Source organism: Panthera leo, chromosome D4 (assembly GCF_018350215.1).
Source record: "Panthera leo isolate Ple1 chromosome D4, P.leo_Ple1_pat1.1, whole genome shotgun sequence".
Lineage (NCBI taxonomy): Eukaryota > Metazoa > Chordata > Mammalia > Carnivora > Felidae > Panthera > Panthera leo.
In genome coordinates, this window is record NC_056691.1 from 56,135,723 (window position 1) to 56,156,901 (window position 21,179).

Here is a 21,179-nt window from a genome sequence, read left to right on the forward strand (position 1 = left end):
AAATTCCAGATAAGCACAAAAGAAGAAGAAAAAAGAAGAAAAAAAGAAGAAGAAAACCTTAATCCCACCATCTATAGCCCTTGGCACACAGCCTAGGCCCTTTTGTATGTGTGTGCACGTGTGTGTGTGCATGTGCATGAGTGTTGGTAAGAGGCAATATAGTGAAATGGTTAAAAGTATGAGTTTTAGAGTAAGTTCTACCTCTGCCATTTATCTGTGCAATCATGATCACATTTCTAACCTTACTGGGTCTGTTTTTCAACTTTTTTTTGGTAGTGGGAGGGGGAGGTTTAGAGAAATACTGTGTTTAATAATAAAACTGAGTTCACTCTAGTACAGGCATGGTCTGGAGTTGAAGCAGCAGGGATGGGTAGGTGCCCCTCACAGACCCTCACATGGTGAAGAAGATGAGGAAGGTGGCCATCAGACAGGACAAAGCCCAGAATAACATAGGAGAAGAGATGTTGCTTGAGAGGTCCTAGCATAGCCAATGATATAAAGCTACCAAATCCTATTCCAAAGCCAGTCCCTGAACCAGCCACACCAACTGTAGTGACCCCAGAACCAATTGGCCACTGTGTAAAGGTCTTGGGAGACAACAGTGTTCTGGAGCTCCCATCTGGCCACCTGGAGTAGGGAGCTGCTGTAGATGGCTATTTAGATTGGATTTCTAGCCTATCTAGGAAGGAGACAGACACATTCTTGACTGGACCCCTGGTACAACAGTGGATCAGAGCTGGAAGAATGAGTAGAGCCTTGGTGGTCTGCATTTCTTCAGTCTTCCAGCCTTTTTTTTTTTTTTTTTAATTTTTTTTTCAACGTTTTTTATTTATTTTTGGGACAGAGAGAGACAGAGCATGAACGGGGGAGGGGCAGAGAGAGAGGGAGACACAGAATCCGAAGCAGGCTCCAAGCTCCGAGCCGTCAGCCCAGAGCCTGACGCGGGGCTCGAACTCACGGACCGCGAGATCATGACCTGGCTGAAGTCGGACGCTTAACCGACTGCGCCACCCAGGCGCCCCCAGTCTTCCAGCCTTAGTTCTAGTTCTCAGTGCTCAGCTTCCTCACCCTGTTTTTCATATTTAACATAATATAATAGTACTCATCTCAAAAGCTTGGTGGGAAGATTAAATTGGATCATGTATATTTAGTGCTTACCACAGTCCCTGACACATGGTAGGCAGTCAATACAGGGTAGCTTTTATAAAACACACACATATACCCCCATAGAAATCACTCTGCAATACTGCTTGATGCCTAATTTTAAAACAGACTATTCTCCATCTCAGAGAAAAGCTGAAGAGAGGATAAATAAGTTCAATTTATTTCATTTTCTTTCTGGCCTAACTTTCTAGGCCACAGTGATGACAAGCTGGGACTTGGGAAATAGAATGGCTTCCTAGCTCAGGAAGGAAAAAAGTAGTTCTTGATCCAGAGCTTCTATCTTTCAGCCTGTGTTCCATAGCCAGGAAATGGCAAAGGCTTTGTGGTCAAGGTTCCTCCTCTTCTTAAACTTTGGGCCCCAGCCTTTTGGCCTACTTGCTCTGGTTAGTACTTTCTGCTTCCCTGCCGAGGAGCATCCTACTTTCCTCCAGGGCTTCTTCCCCCTTGGCACCCACACAAGTCCCTTTGCCTGGTTTAGGCAAGCCTGCTTCCTCACTAAGTCCTGGCCATTTGATTCCTATGTCTACCACCCCCATCTCTCCATATTTGCTCTACTAACTCTGTTCTCCTGGAGGTCAGCACTTGAGGTCCTAATTAAAATCCAATGGTCTTTTCTCAGGTGATCTTCCATCACTTTTCAGTATCATTGGACATTGCTGACCAGATATTTCTGGAAATTCTATTTTCCTTTGGCTTTTATAAAAACATCCTATCCCTATCTGTTTTGACCAGCCTCCCTACTGTTCTTCCTCGCATACCCTAGACATAGATCCTTTCCTCAGTGTGATCACTGACTCTTTACACATGTTCTCTCTTGGCATGTAGAAATGTAATATAATATTATAAACTTATTATTTCAAGTGATATCTCTCTGGGTTTGGCCTCCAAATATATATCTCTAGCTCTGACCTGTTAAACTCCAGACCAACATTTCCAACTGCCTATGACTTCCACTGATGTCATCCCCTGCTGTGCCCCCCAGCCTTGTTCATCCTGTTGACTACCCTTATCTTGTTAATGGTACAAACCACTTTCCCAGTTAAATTAACTCAAAACATTAAAAAAAAACCTTTTATTTTGAAATAATTTTATATTTAAAGAAGAGTTACAAAGACAGTGCAGAGAATCCTTGTACATTCTTCACCCAGCTTTCTCTAATGTTAGCATCTTAAATAATCGTGGTACATTGATCAAATCTACATTGATCAAATCAATAGTATTGACTAAACTATAGACTTTATGCAAATTTCTCCAGTTTTCCATTAATATCCCTTTTTCTGTTTCATATTGCTTCTCATTAATATGTCTCCATGGTCTCCTTAGTTTCTCAGTCTTTTCCTGACTCTCATGACTTTGACTTTTGAGGAGTACTGGTTAGGTATTTTATAAAACATTCCAACAATTTTGATGTGCCTTGTTTTCTCATGATTAGACTGAGGTTATGGATTTGGGGGAAGAATACCACATAAGTGATGTGTCCTTTGTATCACAGCATATCAGGGGGTATATGACTTACTGCTGGTGATACTAATTTTAATTACTTGGGGTGGTGTTTACCAGATTTCTCCACTATAGTTACTATTTTTCTCTTATTTTGACCATTCTCTATTAGTCAGAAGCAAGTCACTAAGTCCAGGCCACAGTCGAGGGAGAATTAAGCTCCACTTTCTAGAGGAGGAGTATCAAAGAATTTGTGGATATATGTTAAAACTACCATGGTAATTAATACATATTTTGGTTGAGGTTCTTATAGGCTGTGCAAATATGTTGTTTCTCCTTAAAGTTTCACCCACTAGTTTTAGCAATCAGTGGATCTTGCCAGCAGCAATTATTACTATGATGTTCTAAATGTAATTTTTTTAAGTTTATTTATTTTGAGAGAGACAGAGGGAGAGTATGAGTGGGGAGGGAGAGAGGGAGAGAGGGAGAGAGGGAGAGAGGGAGAGAGGGAGAGAGGGAGAAAGAGAGAGAGAGAGAGAGAGAGAGAGAGAGAGAGAGAAACCCAAGCAGGCTCCATGATGTTAGCACAGAGCCCCACGTAGGACCTGATCCCATAACCATGAGATCATGATCTGAACTGAAATCAAGAGTTGGATGCTTAACTGACTGAGTCACCCAGGTGCCCCTAAAGGTAATTTTTAAATTCCCCTCATTCTTTCTAAAAAAAAAAAAAAATACTTCTACATAAAATACTTTTACATAACAAATCATAATTCTTGAAAATGTTCCTTCTCCTTCAATTATTTATTCAGCCATTTATTTATACCAGTATGGATTAATACACATATATTTTCTTTTGGGGGGTATAATCCAATACTACCACTATTTATTTTGTTGTTCAAATTGTTCCAACTTTGGCCACTGGAACCTTTTTCAAGTTGACTCCTGTCTCCTTTTGACCTGACTGGGAAGTCATTTTGACCCACCTGTTTTCTCCTTATCCCTCTGGCAAGCTAATCATGAACCTACTGTAACAATTTCTTCCTTATTAACTTACTTCAGGACCACTGCAAGAGTAACCCACTTATCTGCCCAAACTATTTCTTCTTCCTCCAACTCATCCTATGCATTACTCTTAAATTACTCTTCTGGAAATTAAACACTGCTCTGATTACAACATTCCCTTGTTCAAGACCTTTCAGTGGCTCCCACTACTTAAAAACTCCTTGACCTAACATTCGATAGTTTTAATAATATGGCCCAATTTGACAATCTAGCTGCTTTTCCAATTGCTTATCTTTCTAAATCCTTTGTTCTCTTTGCTGCAGCTGTTAGCTCTATGTGCAGATGACTTCCAATTTCTATCTAGCCCTAACTACATCATTTTAAGCCATTAAAAAAATCTTTAAGTTTATTTTTTGAGAGTGAGGGCGCACAACTACGCATGCGCAAGCAGGGTAGGGGCAAAGAGAGAGAGAGGGAGGAAAGAGAATCCTATGCAGGCTCTGCACTGTCAGCACAGCGCCTGAAGCAGGTCTCCAACTCACGAATTATGAGATCATGACCTGAGCTGAAATCAAGAGTCAAATGCTTAACTGACTGAGCCACCCAGGCGCCCCACCATTAAAAAAGTCTTTATTGGCTTCTTTAACTTACAAAAGTAAGGCATGTTCAATGGGGAGAATTAAAACAATACCTAAGTGGTTAAAACAGAAATGAGTATCTGACTCTCCTCTGCCCTCTGCTTTCCTCAGGTTGGTTTTAAGAATGAAGTGGATTTTGGGGGCTCCTGAGCAGCTCAGTCAGTTAAGCATCAGACTTCAGCTTGGGTCATGATCTCCGATTTGTGAGTTCTAGCCCTGCTTTGGACTCTGTGCTGATAGCTCAGAGCCTGGAGCCTGCTTCAGATTCTGTCTTCCTCTCTCTCTGCTCCTCCCTCCCCCTACACTCAAAAATAAATAAACATAAAAAATAGAATGAAGTGGCTTTTCCTGATTGTTCAGTATCTCTATCTCCCTATTAAGTTGCTACATCATAGGAAACAGATTTCGAGACATGCCTCTTAAGAGTTTACAATGCAAGTCAGAAAAGGTTAAATCCAGAAAAATATAGATCTTTATCTTTGCATTGCAACTTATGCTTTCAAAACTTTTTCTTTATTATTTCATTAAATCTGACAATCCTAAGAGATAGAAATAGTATATCTTTTAAAAATAAAGGATTTTATCTTTTTGAAGAGCAGTTTTAGGTCTACAGCAAAATTGAGGGGAAGGTACAGAGAGTTCCTGTATACCCCCTATGTATACCCACATATACATAGCCTCTCCCATTACCAACATCCTCCACCATGTGGTATATCTGTTACAACTGATGAACCTACAGTGATACATCATAATCAACTAAATTCACTCTTGATGTTATACATTCTATGGGTGTGGACAATTGTAAAGTAACATGTATCCATCATTATGGTATCGTACAGAATATTTTCACTGCCCTAAAAATCCAGCATCTATTCTTTACCCCAATTTTACAGAGAAGAAAAAAGGAAACCCTGCAAAGCTGATCAGCTCTCCTAAAGTCCCCTAGCCAGGGCTAGGTCCCAAGTTTCCTGACCCCTTTCCTACTTTACCTCATAAAAAGGCCATACTGAAAACCACAATAAGCAGCAACACTAATGGGAGCAAGGCCAGAAGCCAAAGAGAACCACTCAGAATATTGACACATCAGTGATCATGGCTTTACCTTGGGCAATGTGAGAATAATTTTGTTCCCTTGCTTCCCAGTGGTGAAAGTGAGACTGTGGGAGATCTCTAAAAAGGAAATAAGAAACAGAAATGTATCTAATTGGTGTGATGGCATTCTGTTTTCAAAGAAATGCCTGCCTTCCCAAAGCTACAGAGCTCTATAGAACTTAAGAAGGAAGTGAGAAGAACTGAGTGAAGTACGGCCAGTCCATTCAAAACTTGGGGTGCCCAGAAGGAACAAGACTGGCCAGACGGGTGGCATCCAGGTATCTGGCAGCATTTCCATAGCCAATTCATTTCACCAACTTGTTGATGTGCATACCTGATTGAAAAATATGGGAACTATGAAGTAAATGCTATATCTTCTGGGTAGGCATAGATGAATCATATCATCCACATTCCAAATGATATATGAAAATAGTAACTTTTATGTTATAGGTATTTTAACACAATAAAAAAAGATATATATCTGGACATCTTTTCATGTCAATCCATATTGGATTTTATCTCTTCCTCCTTCTAAAAGACTGCCTAAGGCACCTGGGTAGCTCAGTTGGTTAAGTGTCTGACTCTTGGTTATCATCTCACAGTTTGTGGGTTTGAGCCCCACATTGGGCTCCACACTGACAACGCAAAGCCTGCTTGGGATTCTTTCTCTCCCCTCCCCATCTAAAGCTCATGTGCTCTTTCTCAAATAAATAAACTTAAAAAACTTATTTTAAAATTAACTGTTAAAAAAAAAAAAGGCTGCCTATACATATGTTGTGGGATGGATGGATGTATCATGATTTATTTAATCAGTTCCCATTGATGGAGATTTATGTTGTTTCTCCCCCCACCCATTATTATGTTGCAGCTATTACAACAGTGTAATATAATGTTATAATATTGTTACTATTAATTTATAGCTACTATAATATCTTATAATATCTTATAATATCTTATAAAAAAGTCTTTATACACTTATCCATTTATTTTTTTAACGTTTATTTATATTTATTTTGAGAGAGAGTAAGTGTGTGCATGTGTGAATGGGGAAGGGGCAGAGAGAGAGGGAGAGAGAGAATCCCAAGCAGGCTCCATACTGTCAGCGCAGAGCCAAACCCGGGGCTTAATCGCATGAACCATGAGATCATGACCTGAGCAGAAGTCAAGAGATGGACACTTAACCACCTGAGCCACCCAGGTGCCCCTATTTCTTTAGTTTAATAAATTCCTGGAAGTAGAATTTTTGAAGGGGTCAATGGGTATGCACACATTATATTGCCAGCTGTTTTCCCAGAAAGGCTGTGACAATATATACAGTACTTCCCAACAGGAGGTGGGGAATACTCAGGTTTTGAAGTTAGAAAGACTTAGATTAGTTTTAAGGATAGCTGATTATATGATCTTTGGTGAGTTACCATTCTTGGTTTTGTTTTTTTTTAGGGGGGGAGGAGGGGCAGAGAGAATCTTTTTTTTTTTTTAATGTTTATTTATTTATTTTGAGAAAGAAAAAGAGAGCTCCCCCACACACATGCAAGTGGGGAGAGGGGCAGAGAGAGGAGAGAGAGAATCCCAAGCAGGCTCCAAGCTCTCAGCTTGGAGCCCGATGTGGGCTTGATCCCATGAACTGTGAGATCATGACCTGAGCTGAAATCCAGTGATGGATACTTAACCGACTGAGCCACCCAGGCACCCCAGGGAGAGAGAGAATCTTAAGCAGGCTCCACACTCAGCATGGAGTGCAACATGGGCTAAATCCCATGACCCTGGCATCATGACCTGAGCCATAGTCAAGAGTCAGATGCTTAACTAACCGAGCCACCCAGGCACTCCAACATCCCTTTTCCTTCTAGGGATGTAATATTACCCTCTTTACAGGGCCAGTGTTAGAATTCCCTGGCCACTAAAAAAGAGCTTGGGATACTAACTTGAGTTTTTCTAATCAACAGCAAGAGATATTGTCCTCTTACTGAGTCTGTTTCCTAAGAAATACTTGAAGCCAATTTCCAGAGCTCTATCTTTAGTGACTAAATCACAAAAAGACAATCTCTCCCCATCTCAATGATCTTTCCTAGAATCTTAATCAGGCTGTACTTATTCCCCAGACCACTGTCCATTAGGCCGTTTTAACAGCTGAACTTTCTGTTCTTTAAAATAGGACACTGCATTAAGCCCTGGAGGCTACAGAGGTCCTACGGAAAACAGATGGAAAACAGACCCGAGACACATGCACCCTTGGACACTGGGGAGTACAGATTGAATTCCCTTCCCTGTATACTTCCACAACCTGGCCCAAAAGCAGAAGGACTGAAACTGGATCATGGATTTTTAGGGCTGTAAGTTCCAAAAAGTATTGATTGAAATAATCAGGGTTGAAATTAACCAGGACCTAGTAGTGACTGAAAAAGGCCAGTGATAACTCTCCAAACTGCCAAAAGGGGGCAGTGTAGTGTTATGGTTAAGAGCACAGGCTTTGACTCCACACTTGGGCTTGAATCTGGGCATTGCTATCTATTAGCTGTGTGACCTTGGGTCTCACTTGCCTTCTTTGTAGACTAAGAGTATACCTTCTTCATATTGTGGACGGGATTAAATAAAATGTGTGTACCCTGACAGTAAGTGCCCATAAACAGCAAGGCACACATCACAGGGTGTACGGTTGAATATAATAGTAAGATGTGACATGAGGTTACTAAATAAAGGGAACAAGAAGATTTAATTAGTTAATTAATTCGACAGATATCTAGTAAATTTTTACTGTGTGTAAGTCACCTTACGAGGCACAAGAGACATAATGGGAAGTAAAAGTAGATATGATCTCTGCCTTCATGAAACTTGGCCTTCAAAAGGATCCATATGAATAGCATACTCATACAAACATATGCAAAATTATAAATGCAAAAAGTAAAATAAGGAGAAGGCCACTGACAAAGTCTAGAGTCTGAAGGAAGCCTCTGTGATGAAACTATAGCTGAGCTAAGACCTGAAAGATGATGAGTAAGAGTCAACCAAAAAAGGTAGAAGGTACAGGGAAAACATTCTAGGCATAAGGAACAACATGTGCGAAGGCACTAAAACAGAATGGAGTCTGGGACATCAGAGAAATGGAGGAAAAGCCAGTAAGGTTGGATGCAGTGATTGGGGTTAATGTGGTATGAGGTAAGCTGGAGAAGAAGTCAGGAACCAGACATAAGGCTTTGCAGGCCAAGTTAAGCAAGGGGGAAGCTGTTGAAATGTAAGGGGCTGTACTGGGCATACCTACTACTTGGCAACACTTTCCTCTGATACCTCCTTTCATGGGGATAAAGGGATAGGGCTTCACACAATTCCTGCTGTGGCCATTCAGGAGAAGGGAGCAAAAAAGTAATGTGCAACAGGTCTCTTCTCAAAACCATTGACCAAGGAAGAACTAGGGATAAAGAGGAATGTGAGTGGGACATTCAGGGCTGTGAGACTCTCATAAGAAATCCTATACTGGTGACAGGCTGTCACTACAGAACTCCTAATGTTTTCTGGTGGCTGCATAGCCAGGTCCCTAGCCAGCCTCCACATCTCAGATTCCCTGCCCCATCAGCTGCTCCACGCATTGATTGGACATAGTGACTAAGGCATCAATAGCTACTAAGATGGGGTGGTTGGAGGCACAGCACTCCTGTGGGCAGGGGCAGGGCCCTGAGGTAGGTTCAGCTTTGCAGGAAGAAGCTCTCAACCTCTATGTGCCTTCCTGGTTAGCTAGCTTACAGCACCCATAGTATATACAGTGTGTTTGTCTGGGGCACATGCGCACAGAGTGTACAGTCTTCCAATCTTTCCTTTGTAAGGGGAGAAACTAAGAGTGAAGATCCTGAGCAGCACAGGAATGCTAAAGTACTAGAAGGAGATAGCTGTGTTCTTGCTCTCATAGATTTTTTTTAAGTTGGCTGGAAAGCGAAAAGGGCCTAAGAGCTAGAGCTGCTAGAGCTGCTAGAGCTGCCTGCCCCACCCCTCCTCCAACTTCTCACAGCCCACAGCCCAGCTAAACAGGAAATCAGGCCTGGGTCCTTGCCAGGACCCAGGCTGGAGCAGGAAGCTCAGGAAACAAGTGAGAAAGTCTGTCTTCAGCATAGAAGAAGGCTGCTTAGAAATCCCTGGAAAGGTAAAATAAACCCAGCCCCTGCTGAATTCTCTCCCAGAGGAGGAAAACACTAGACTTGCCTCCACACTCTAGCATGGTCAAGCATAGGTCTAGCAGGATTCACAGAGAGCAGATGCAGAAGCTTCGTGGGGGAGATAGTGTTGCCTCAGTGAGAAGAGACTCCAAATAAGCGTTCGTGAAGCAGGGTGAGTACCTGTGGTCTGAAGACATTCTAGGGACATCTTGGGCTGATAAGGTAGGAAATGATGGTATAGGATAAGGGCAGTGATAGAAAAAGTAGGGCCTAAAGGAGAAAGGCCTAGAGATATCTGTAATACCTGTGGGGGATTGACAGGGGTTCTTTGACAGAACATTGACAGGGGTTCTTTGCTGTGCATATGTAAAAGAAACTCCTGATTAGACAATGGACTGAGGCAATGACCAGCAATGGTTGCTCAAAACTTTAAGTGAAAGGCTGAAGGCAACATTTGTGATGGAGAGATTAGACTAACTATACCACTAGTTAATCTGAATTTCACAAAAGGTGGGACAACCCATATGTCCTGCACCTCCTTCCTGATGTGATGCACTAGGAAGTACACAGCACACCTCAGAAGTATTCTTCACAAAAAAGTTGAATCTGAATCTAATCAGACCTTGAGATATAATTACCAGCTTGCAGAAATATAGGAGACAGACAGGGTTATAAATGAAATAATTATTCACAGTAATCTAGGGGGTGGGGTATAGGTAAAACAAGGTTAGCCCTGGGTTGATCATCGGTGAAGTTGGGTGAGTACTAGGGAATTCATTTTACCTTTTCCTCTACCTTGCATATGCTTGAGATTTTCCATAGCAAAACATTTTTAAAATTTGAAGGTCTGCAGACTAGAAACTACCTTCTCAAGTCCCCACTGGGGAGAATAGTAGCAACGTGGACATTTTCAATTGTTTCTTGGGCCCTGAAAGTTGGCCCATGGGAGCTGAAACAGAAGCAGGACATCCTCCTCTAACATCAGTACTGGGGCTTTCCAGGAAGGCCCCACTCTGCCAAAAGAATTCTAAAACAGTCATGGTACAGAGGGGCAGAGCAGGACTCCTCTAGTCAATGGAACCCCTTTGGGAATCAATGGGAGCACAGATTACTTCCATCTCTAGCCTGGTCTCATCATGGCCTTGTCAAGGAGGCCAGGGGCTCTCCTCATTTGATGATGAGAAGAATAAGCCATCTTTTCACCCTCTCCTATAAAAGCTCCCTTGGGAACCACTGACCAATAAATGGAAAACACCAACCCCTTAATTGCCATCAACCCTTAGATCAGAAATGAGAGGGTAATTTGCAGTTCATTTTCATGTACGTGATCTTATTTATTTTATAAATAGCCTGAAAGAGTTTAGGAGCTTGGCTAAAGGTCATAACAAAAGTGGTAAAGTTAGAATGTACCCAGCCAACTTTCTACCACAGCTGTGTACAGCTCCTGCCCTGAGGCCAGTGCCCCTCAGTAGGTCACCCTCATCTCCATAGCCCCTCAAGGATACACAAGCCAATTCTTGTAGGAGTTCCCTGAGACTGCCTCACTGCTATAGTTCAGTCCCTTGGCAAATAAAGGATCTGAAACATGAGGTTCCATTAGGAAGTTGACAGGGAGATGGATAGATGGTTCCTGACCGGTTCCCTTTGGTGCCGCTGTTTACTACCTTGACTATCACCTCCCAACTTAGTCTCCCTTCCTGACTCCACATAATTCTTCCTCTTTTTTCCCAAGCCACTGATCACCACCACCACCTTCCCACATCATTATCCCCACTTGGCCTTTCTCTGAGCTTATGATATCCTCTGAGCCAGGGCTGGAAGCAGCAGGACAGCTGAGGGCAGAGAGGACTTTCTGGAAGCTGAAATCCTTAGCGAACACCTTTGGAGTTTGTAAGAGGCCCAGTAGAGGCCCTTCTCACTAGCTGCTGCAATCTACATGCCAGTGTGGCTGCTGGCTTTCCCACTGGAGTCAGGTCTGCCCCTGGACAGAATAGCTTGTAGCATTTGACTTTCGTGGTAAGGAGAATATGAACCCCGTGCCTAACCCACAGAGAACAAGACATCCAGGCTGGCACTCTTTCCTCCCTCCAAGAGCTCCAGATATTTTTTTCCATCTCCAGGAGGATGTGGGCAAGTCATATAATGTTGGAAGACTCAGGTAGGAGCTCTTCGTTGTGACAGTCAAGTTGCTCACTAAATATTACACGTCACACACCACAACTCCATTAATAGCTCCTCCAGTCTCACAACAAAGCTAGCAGCACAGTCATCAGCTCTGCTACCTATGAGAGACAGGCTGGACCAGCCCTCCTACATTCTTCTATGTCCTTTACTCCTGAAAACTTACCTAATGCTGTAAAGGGAGAGGATGGAGAAAGGTCAATTTGTAAGAGATTCAGACTACCAAATCTGGGAGCCCCCACCCCACCGGAGAACATGTAGCAAGTCACTCCTTGTCAGGGATTCCAGGTCCTTTTCATTCTGTGGTCTGAGCTCAAACATTACTTTTTATTTTTTTAAGATTTTTTTTTTAGATTTTTTTTTTTAAAGATTTTTTTTGGGGGGGCACCTGAGTGGCTCAGTCAGTTAAGCGTCTGAGTCTTGATTTCTGCTCAGGTCTTAATCTCACAGTTCATGAGTTTGAGCCCTGCAAAAGGCTCTGTGCTGACAGTGCAGAGGCTGCTTGGGATTCTCTCTCTCCCTCTCTCTCTCTCTCAAAATAAATAAATAAACTTAAAAAAAAAGATTTTAGTTTTAAGTAATCACTACACCCAATGTGGGGCTTGAACTTACAACCCTGAGATCAAGAATCCCATGCTCTACTGACTAAGCTAGCCAGGTGCCCCAACCATGACTTTCTTTCTTTTTAAAATTTTGTTTTAATGTTTATATATTTTTGACAGAGGGAGAGACAAAGCATGAGTGGGGGAGGGGCAGAGAGAGAGGGAGACACAGAATCTGAAGCAGGCTCCAACTGGGGCTCCAACTCACAGACCGCGAGATCATGACCTGAGCCGAAGTCAGATGCTCAACCAACTGAGCCACCCAGGCGCCCTATCTTTTTTTTTTTCTTTTTAAATATTTATTTAAATTTTAGTTAACACACAGCACAACATTGGTTTCAGGAACAGAATTCAGCGACTCATCACCTCCCTCCATCAACTTTCAGTTCATTCTCTGTTGTTAAGAATCTCTTATGGGGTGTCTGGGTGGCTCAGTTGGTTAAGCGTCCTACTTAGGCTCAGGTCATGATCTCACAGTTCGTAGGTTCAAGCCCTACACTGGGCTCTGTGCTGACAGCTCAGAGCCTGGAGCCTGCTTCAGATTCTGTCTCCCTCTCTGCCCCTCCCCTACTCGCATTCTGTCTCTCTCTCAAAATAAATAAACATAATAACAAAAATTTTTTTAAAAAAGAGTCTTTTATGACTTATTTCCGCCCCCCTTTCCCCCCCTTTCCCACATGTTCATCTGGTTTGCTTCTTAAGCAAAATTCCATATATGAGTGAAATCATATGGTATTTGTCATTCTCTGACTGACATATTTCATGTAGCATAATATACTCTAGCTCCATCCACATCGTTGCAAATGGCAAGATTTCATATTTTTTGATGGCTAAGTAATATTCCATCGTATATAAATACCATATCTGCTTTTTAAAAAATGTTTTTATTTATTTTTGAGACAGAGAGAGACACAGCATGAGCAGGGGAGGGGCAGAGAGAAAGGGAGACAGAATCTGAAGCAGGCTCCAGGCTCTGAGCTGTCAGCACAGAGTCCAACGCGGGGCTTGAACTCATGAACTGTGAGATCATGACCCGAGCTGAAGTTGGACGCTTAACCAACTGAGCCACTCAGGCGCCCCTATACCATATCTGCTTTATCCATTCTTCAGTCAATGGACATTTGGGCTGTTTTCATAATTTGGGTATTGTTGATAATTTTGCTATAAACATTGGGGTACATGTACCCCTTCAAATCTGTGTTTTTGTATTATTTGGGTAAAAATACCTAGTACTGCAATTGTTGGATTGCAGAATAGTTCTATTTTTAACTTTTTGAGGGACCTCCATACTGTTCTCCAGAGTGTCTGCACCATTTCTCATTCCCATCAACAGTGCAAGACCGTTCCCACTTTCTCTACATCCTTGCCAATACCTGTTGTTTCTTGTGTTGTTAATTTTAGCTATTCTGACAGGTGTGAAATGGTATTTCATTGTGGTTTTGATTTGTGTTTCCCTGATGATGAATGATGTTGAACATCTTTTGATGTGTCTGTTGACCACCTGGATGTCTTCTGTGGAAAAGTGTCTATTCATGTCTTCTGCCCATTTCTTAACTGGATTATTTGTTTAGTTTGGGAAGTTCTTTATAAATTTTGGATCCCAAACATTACTTTCTCATTGGAGCCTTACCTGACATCCCCAGTCTAATGTGGGAGGTTTTATTATTCTCTCTCATGCTATCTTGTTCTTGTCTTTTTCATCGCTTGTCATAGTTTGTTATTGTAATTTTGTTAGCACACTTCATTTGTTTAGTATCTATCTCTCCTACTGGACTTCCAGCTCATATAGGCAGGGACCATGTTTGCTGTATTCATCACATTATTCCTTGTGTCTGGTACAGTGTCTTACAGAGAACAAATGTCCAATGGTACTTTTTTAAGATTAAAAAAAGTATATTTATTTATTCTGAGAGAAGGAGTGCATGTGCATGAGCAGGGAAGGGGCAGAAAGAGAGGGGGAGAGAGAGAATCCCAAGCAGGTTCCATGCTGACAGTGCAGAGCCTGACATGGGTCTCGATTCCACGAACTCATGAGATTATGACCTGAGCCAAAATCAAGAGTCAAACACTTTAATGACTGAACCACCTAGGCACCCCATAGGATTTTATTTTTAAGTAATCTCTACACCTAATGTGGGGCTTGAACTCACAACCCCAAGATCAAGAGTCACATGCTTTACTGACTGAGCCAGCCAGGCATCCCCCCTCCGCCAACAATAGTATTTTTTGAATAATGAATGAGAGCCCCAATTCATCTATCCCCTTGAATCTCTCACAATTCTCTACATGTACTTTCTATTCCACTCATTAATTCCCACCTACTCATTCTCCTCTGGGTCTCTACTAGGTCCCCTCCTTAGAATCACCTCCTAATATCCTCTCCATTCATACTCATCTTTAAAGAAACCAGTTGCACTCTTCTGTAGTTCTGTTTCATGAAAGCAACTCACAACATGGCACATAAAATTGGTCCCCCCAAATTAGAATATCATATGTATCAAGTTATGTGCTAGAGGTTTTAGAGGCTTTAGGGATGGTTGAGACCTCACCAGAATAGTCAGAGAAGACTTCCCCTGGAGAAAGGGAGTTTATATGGTCTTCTGAAGGATAGGTGGGGGTGGGATAGGCAGACAAGGAAAGGGGAGAGAGTTCTTAAGAGGAGAGGAGGTCTTGGGGCTCCTGGTTGGTTCAGTCGGAAGGGCATGTGACTCTTGATCTTGGAGTCATGAATTTGAGCTCCATGTTGGGTACAGAAATTACTTAAATAAATAAACCTAAAAGAAGGGTGGGGAGAGTTGGCCTTAAGATGCCAATAGACAAGAGGAGGTGAGGGGCCTGGTTAGACCTATCACAAGGAAAGTTGGCATGAATGGTAGAAAATATGGCCAGCCAGGAGGAGCAAAACTTAGAGTAGATGCCTCAAAAGCAAGTGGAGAAGTTTAAGTTGATGAAGAATTTAATTAGGTCCCAAATTGTATCAAGGGCCTGGGAGTCAGGATGTTCTGGCCATGCCAACCTCCAGCTGTTTAATAGCCAAGCCGTTTCTGGGATTCTGCTTGCATATCTGTAAAATGGGCAAAAACGACTTTCCCAATCCGCTTCACAAGGTGATTCAGGTACTTTGGAAACATCTTTTCATCTACCTTAGAAAGAAATTTACAGGGGCGCTTGGGTGGCTCAGTCGGTTGAGCGTCTGACTTCGGCTCAGGTCACAATCTCGCAGTCTGTGAGTTCGAGCCCCGCGTCGGGCTCTGTGCTGGCAGCTCAGAGCCTGGAGCCTGCTTCAGATTCTGTGTCTCCCTCTCTCTCTGCCCCTCCCCCGCTCATGCTCTGTGTGTCTCTCTCTCTGCCAAAAATAAACGTTTAAAAAAAAGTTTAAAAAAAAGGAAAGAAATTTACAATAAGGATAATTGCAACCATAAACTTCAAATTCTAAAGAGAATGTATTAGGGCCACAGGACAGGTAGAATGGACAGTTCATACTTTATTGAAAGAGAGATAAGGATGCATGAAGAATGTGGCATTTTTGTGATAGGCCCTGAAAGACAGGAAAGATTAGCAAACACATATTAACAGAAAAGTAGGAAGGTTGCTGCTCGTGCTAAATTCCACAGTGGATTTTTTAGGCATGTTTATATTGCACACACATAATAGAGCCACGTCTATTGCTAGAGTGTTGTTCCTAGCTCCTCCTTTAGTATGGCATTTTGCAAAGAGCAACATGTTTTCCAGGTGCCGTGGCCTCTGGCCCCAGTTTGAGAACCGTTACCACAGGGAACAGGAGGCAATGAAGCCGAGAGATAGAAGCATGTTTATGCTCCCAACCCAAAGGCCCTGGTTCCTCCTTGTGAATATTAAGTCTAACTGTTTTTCCTTTCTTAACTCCAGCAGTTTAGGCATTTAAAAATCTTAAAATGCTTTCCCTGCAACTATATATATATATTTTTTATAGGCTGAACAGCCTCAGTTCTTCCAACTGTTCTCACGTAATATGGTTTTGACTCCTTTCTTCATTCCAATCACTTCCCCTCTTGAATAATGGCATCAGCATAGAATATATGACTTCAGATAGCACTGACCTGTCACCTTCAAGGACCTGAACTCCTAGGACCTGAATGCGGCTCAACAGCACGTTACCTTTGCTCATGGCCATGTCACATAGTAGGTTTATATGAAGTCTTTTGTCCATATAAGCACTAGCTTTCTGAAGGTCTATCCTAGCCTACACAATCACACAGCCTCACCTAGATTCAAATTCCACATTGCTGAATCCAGCCAGCTCCCTCTCTGAGAGTAAGAATCAATTACAAAATGTAGCATAGCTTCTTTTTTTTTTTAAGTTATTTATTTATTTATTTATTTTGAGAGAGAGAGAGAGAGAGAGAGAGAGAGAGAGAGAGAGAGAGAACAGGAGTGGGGCAGAGAGAGAGAGAGGGAGAGAGAAAATCCCAAGCAGGGTCTGCTCAGTGCAGAGTCTGATGCAGGGCTTGATCTCATGACTGTGAGATCATGACCTGAACCAAAAACAGGAGTCAAATGCTTAACTGAATGAGCCACCCAGGTGCCCTGTGGCATAGTTTCTAATAAATATGCAACCACCATCTCACTAGCTCCAGTGAATCCTTACCTGTATTAGCAGCCAGCCTAGCCCAACATGTGACCCCAGTTTCTTGCCTTGATTCTACACTGCTAAGACAAAGGCTTACCCTATTTCAGATGTATCTTGAGTTCAACGTAACAGTAGGTACAGTTATTAAAGATGATCATGAATCCTCAACTGATAATAATAGGAGTACACTATCAATGTTATGGATTGCGGCTGGTCCCACAGTAGTCTGAGTCAGACCAGATGAGGAGGTCTAGGTCTAGTTCCAGGGACGACAACCTCAAAGTATCCACTTACAGCAGCCAGGATAACTGGAGATGTGGAAACCAGTCTCTGGCAAAATGGTAGGAGGAAAATGCAGGTTCTATTTAGCCTGGGAAAAAGAGAGTGTTAAGGCTGTACAGTTCACAGTAGGGCCCTTCCTCTCCAGTAACTGCTGGCTTAAGGGTCTCATCTTATAGCCTATTCCTTCTCATTGCTCCTTTAGTCAAGGGCTTATATTTTCATCTGAAGTGTGGCCAACTACTTATATGATACTTACGAGGTTTTTTCCTAAATCTGCCTCTTTTCCCCTTATTCGGTCAGCAGAGTCAAGGTTACTTCCTCTTGCTTGGCCTATCTATTTCCAAAGGATTATTAACTTTATATAAGGTCAATACTTCAAAAATCCATGTTGAAGATGAGGGTAGGAAAGATCAGTTTTCTCCATTCATTTCTTTTTTTTTTTTTTTTTTTTTGCCACCGAACATGTATTGCCTCATTTTATTTTATTTATATATTTTTTAATATATGAAATTTATTGTCAAATTGGTTTCCATACAACACCCAGTGCTTATCCCAAAAGATGCCCTCTTCAATACCCATCACCTACCCTCCCCTCCCTCCCACCCCCATCAACCCTCAGTTTGTTCTCAGTTTTTATTTATTTATTTATTTTTTATTTTTTTCAATATATGAAATTTATTGTCAAATTGGTTTCCATACAACACCCAGTGCTCATCCCAAAAGGTGCCCTCCTCAATACCCATCACCCCCCCTCCCCCCCCTCCCACCCCCCATCAACACTCAGTTTGTTCTCAGTTTTTAAGAGTCTCTTATGCTTTGGCTCTCTCACACTCTAACCTCTTCTTTTTTTTTTTTCCTTCCCCTCCCCCATGGGTTTCTGTTAAGTTTCTCAGGATCCACATAAGAGTGAAAACATATGGTATCTGTCTTTCTCTGTATGGCTTATTTCACTTAGCATAACACTCTCCAGTTCCATTCACGTTGCTACAAAGGGCTATATTTCATTCTTTCTCATTGCCACGTAGTACTCCATTGTGTATATAAACCACAATTTCTTTATCCATTCATCAGTTGATGGACATTTAGGCTCTTTCCATAATTTAGCTATTGTTGAGAGTGCTGCTATAAACATTGGGGTACAAGTGTCCCTATGCATCAGTACTCCTGTATCCCTTGGGTAAATTCCTAGCAGTGCTACTGCTGGGTCATAGGTTAGGTCTATTTTTAATTTTTTGAGGAATCTCCACACTGTTTTCCAGAGAGGCTGCACCAGTTTGCATTCCCACCAACAGTGCAAGAGGGTTCCCGTTTCTCCACATCCTTCCAGCATCTATAGTCTCCTGATTTGTTCATTTTGGCCACTCTGACTGGCATGAGGTGATATCTGAGTGTGGTTTTGATTTGTATTTCCCTGATGAGGAGCGACGTTGAGCATCTTTTCATGTGCCTGTTGGCCATCCGGATGTCTTCTTTAGAGAAGTGTCTATTCATGTTTTCTGCCCATTTCTTCACTGGATTATTTGTTTTTCGGGTGTGGAGTTTGGTGAGCTCTTTATAGATTTTGGACACTAGCCCTTTGTCCGATACGTCATTTGCAAATATCTTTTCCCATTCCGTTGGTTGCCTTTTAGTTTTGTCGATTGTTTCCTTTGCTGTGCAGAAGCTTTTTATCTTCATGAGGTCCCAATAGTTCATTTTTGCTTTTAATTTCCTTGCCTTTGGGGATGTGTCAAGTAAGAAATTGCTGCGGCTGAGGTCAGAGAGGTCTTTTCCTGCTTTCTCCTCTAGGGTTTTGATGGTTTCCTGTCTCACATTCAAGTCCTTTATCCATTTGGAGTTTATTTTTGTGAATGGTGTAAGAAAGTGGTAGTTTCATCCTCCTGCATGTTGCTGTCCAGTTCTCCCAGCACCATTTGTTAAAGAGACTGTCTTTTTTCCATTGGATATTCTTTCCTGCTTTGTCAAAGATTAGTTGGCCATACTTTTGTGGGTCTAGTTCTGGGGTTTCTATTCTATTCCATTGTCTCCATTCATTTCTTAGAGAGCCATATCATAAGAGTCCAGCCCCTCTGTGAAACAGATTGCTGAGCCGGCTAACATCTCTAAGATTCTTCCTTTCCTGTGTTCTTTGCCTAGGATAACTATGATGGCTCAGGCCTCAGGGCTGCCAGGATGGCAAGCAGAAATTATGCTTCCCCCGCTAAAGACTATGGCAGATGTGGAAAATCAACCACATCACTCATTCTCACTGACCCAGAACTCTGCTTCAGAATCCACCTTAATACATGGTCCAGACAGCCACTACTGATCAATGGACATTGATACAAGGGGTGAAACCTGCTTATCATTCATGCTTTATATAGCCCATGGAGTAGGGAGTGTAAAATGATTATTCGGGAATGCCTTTTGAGCTGCTAAGACCAGGGGGCACATTTAATGGTACCATAGAGGAAGTACTGAGGTACCCTACCTAATCAGGAAATCACTTTTTCAGCTTAAATCCCAGTTGAGATGGGATTCCTTCTGATGAGAGATTTCTTTCTGATGACTATAATCTTTATAGTTTCTCCTGCTTAGCACAACACAAAAGGGCAGAGCACAGCCCACAGGTAAAAAGAAGAAACAGAATTGAGGCAAGCAGCAACCACACAAAGATTAAAAGTAAAGTACTAAATGGGTAAAGTGTACAGTATGTGAATTATATCTCAATGAAGCTGTCAAAAAAAAAGTTAAAGGTAAAAATACTGGTTTCACTAGACCAACATTTAGTAGAGGGACTGAAAGGAAGTAAAATGCCTTTAGTATTATCATGAGAAAAACTAGGCACTAGGTATTTGCTTTTGCATTGACCAAAGTTCACCAAGAACTTCCTACTAATGGCAGTAAGTCCAGACCTTGACATAAAGCCGCAACATCCCATTACAGACTAGCATGGGATAAAATGGTGTGGGTTATAAAAGAGACTTAAATGAACTGGGAATACTACAAATCTAGACTGAATCAAAAAAGAGGCTAATTTCTAAGACAGAATTTCCCAAAGAGTATTCCATAAACCACATTTGTTCTGTAGAATGTTAATAGATGTAACATGAAAAAAGGCCTCATAGGGGTGCCAGGGTGGCTCAGTTAGTTAAGTGTCTGACTTCAGCTCAGATCATGATCTCATGGTTCATGAGTTTGAGTCCCACATCGGCCTCTGTGCTGATAGCGCAGAGCCTGGAGCCTGCTTCGGATTCTGTGTCTCCTTCTCTTTCTGCCCTCCCCCACTTACACTCCCCTCTCTCTATCAAAAATAAATAAATATTTTTTTAAAAATTACCATAGATACACAAACTTGAGAAACATTGGGTTAAACAAAGCTGGAAAGGTTTCTTTATTGCAGAACTTCTCAGAGCCTTTAAAACACTAGTAAACATTGTGATGGGATAGTGTATAGTGTTTCCCAAAGGAATTTGTCTATAGATCTTTTTTATTCCCCCATAAAGTATCTCAAAGGACCAATGTTTCTAAGAATTATACTATAGAAAATGCTGGTCTAAGCCATGCTTCGCTAAGTGCTTCACCAATTCCTTTACAAAGATAAAACTGGAAATTATTATGGGAACTATAAATCATTTATAGTTTGTAGATAATTATGTTTAAGTTAACTACATAGTAAAATATGTATGGTTCTTACTCCATGATTCAGATGCAGTTAATTCAATAAATCTTAGTTAAAGTATCCCTTCAGGTATTGTAGATAGATGGGGTGGACTCTGGTTAGGACAGCCAAAGTCTGGTGACGAAAACAGGAAAAACCAGGCCAGGTACCACAGTAGCTGGGCTTGTTTCTGCCTGAGTGTGGCCTTTTGTCATACTTACGTTTCTCAGGGCTGGAATGGTCAGAGAACACCCTTTGTGGCCATTAGTCCCGTCTTATGCACATAAATACATCATTGTTATTATAGAAACTTAAAATTGACCTTCAAGAACCACCTGATACTCAACTTGGCACTGCTAAATAACAATAGCAGCAACAGCA

General features: G+C 41.8%; 1 protein-coding gene and 1 long non-coding RNA gene across 5 annotated transcripts in view; one reads left to right on the forward strand and one right to left on the reverse strand.

Moving 5' to 3' along the window:
• The window catches only part of LOC122204731, a 32,207-nt gene extending 24,005 nt beyond the window's left edge, over nucleotides 1–8,202 (forward strand). Inside the window, exon 3 of the long non-coding RNA XR_006195765.1 lies at nucleotides 7,495–8,202. This is a non-coding gene — a long non-coding RNA (uncharacterized LOC122204731). The remainder of the gene's footprint in view (nucleotides 1–7,494) is intronic.
• Nucleotides 1–21,179, reverse strand: part of FAM219A (family with sequence similarity 219 member A) — a 55,005-nt gene that overhangs the window by 26,942 nt on the left and 6,884 nt on the right. The window lies entirely within an intron of this gene.